The sequence below is a fragment of the Herpailurus yagouaroundi genome, unplaced genomic scaffold (assembly GCF_014898765.1).
Source record: "Herpailurus yagouaroundi ecotype Mexico unplaced genomic scaffold, PumYag 185, whole genome shotgun sequence".
Classification (NCBI taxonomy): Eukaryota; Metazoa; Chordata; class Mammalia; order Carnivora; family Felidae; genus Herpailurus; species Herpailurus yagouaroundi.
In genome coordinates this window covers 9,544,454-9,545,886 of record NW_024412416.1, presented here as the reverse complement: position 1 = coordinate 9,545,886, position 1,433 = coordinate 9,544,454, and the positions used below count along the sequence as shown (strand labels likewise).

Below are 1,433 nucleotides of genomic sequence, written 5' to 3'. Positions count from 1 at the left end.
TAAGAAGCTTCATTTTATTTTGGTACTCCACAGGAAATACGAAAACAAAATTAGAGGAGCGGGTGGGCTGGAAACAGGGAGAGGGATGGCTGTCATCTGAAGAAAATGGAGGAAAAATGAAAAGCAAAAACAAGAATGAGAGAAGACACAGAGTCCGGGATACACTGACAGAAAGGCCGAGAAACTTCCTCTTCCTGTTAGAGGATATGTCATGCCTGCCTGTTTACATACAGTATCTAATTTATTTTCACATCAACCTTAGGATGGAAGTACTCTCTTGTTCAGTCAGCTGGATGACTGAAAGGAAATCCCTAAGAACATTGTCCTATTGCTCCACGATCTAGTACTGGGTGAGCCTATGCGTTCATGAGACAGAAAGCAGGATAATTGAGGCCCTGCATCTCTTGGTCAAACAGGTAAGACACCACATGGTACATTTTTGAAATCTACTGAGTTTCACACAAGACGGGAAAAATGAAAAGTTTGTAATCACGTTATACAGCTTCAAGTTTCTAGAAAATTTATATACATCGAAGTACAGATTTAAATGTTTAGGAGTTGGACTCTCCAAAATTTTACAAACCAGAAACACAGAGATGTTACAGCAGTAGTTAAATTAATGGATTGGCTTATCTTGAAGTGTTATGTGGTAAATTTTCAATAGCATTGATGTTGCCTATTCTGTCCATCAGCCTGGACTATTTCTGTGGTTTTCTAGAATTTTCAGTGAGGCAATTGACTGCCAGAGCCAGCAAGCTCTACTCAAGAATCTAATTTTTTATCCTTCCTCCTCTGTAACTCAAGATTGGATCACCATCACATCCTACAAGTGGCAGTGATTATCGAAGAAATGATGTGTGTATTTCTCTCTTCCTGCAAAAAACGAACCTGATGGGAGCCCTTAGACTGGATAAATTCTGCATGATGACTGTCTTAACCAATTCTTACTGAGGGTTAGGGATTTGGGGAAGGTAAATGCTTCATCATTAGAAATGACACTTTGGGGGCACCTGGCTGGCTCAGTTAGAAAAGCATGCGACTCTTGATCTCAGGGTTCTGAGTTTGAGCCCTACGTTGGATGTAGAGATTACTTAAAAATAAAATCTTAAAAAAATAAAAAGAAATGAAACCTTGAAAGTCACCTAGCATCATGTTACCTTTCTGAGACTCAATCTTCGGGGGCCCACCTGAGAGTCAGAAAATAGAGAATCCAAGTTAGGAGTCACGGTCAGGCACATCCTATACAATCTGGGGCGACTGATGGAGGGACAAATAACCCTGCCCAACTGGTCAAGGCCTCAAGCCTTTGGTAAGTAACTTCTGGTTCTCCTAGCGTGGACTCTGAATGAGTGAATGACTTTAAATATGGACATGGTTAAGATAAAGAAAAACTTTTGCTGCTTAAAGAACTTGCCTTCAACTCTGGAAAACTT

At 40.3% G+C, this 1,433-nt stretch overlaps 1 long non-coding RNA gene across 1 annotated transcript in view; it reads left to right on the top strand.

Annotated features, from left to right (window-relative positions):
* The window catches only part of LOC121042426 (uncharacterized), a 20,974-nt gene extending 20,394 nt beyond the window's left edge, over positions 1 to 580 (top strand). The window contains exon 4 of the long non-coding RNA XR_005796187.1: positions 263 to 580. This is a non-coding gene — a long non-coding RNA (uncharacterized LOC121042426). The remainder of the gene's footprint in view (positions 1 to 262) is intronic.
* The last annotated feature ends 853 nt before the right edge of the window (positions 581 to 1,433 follow it).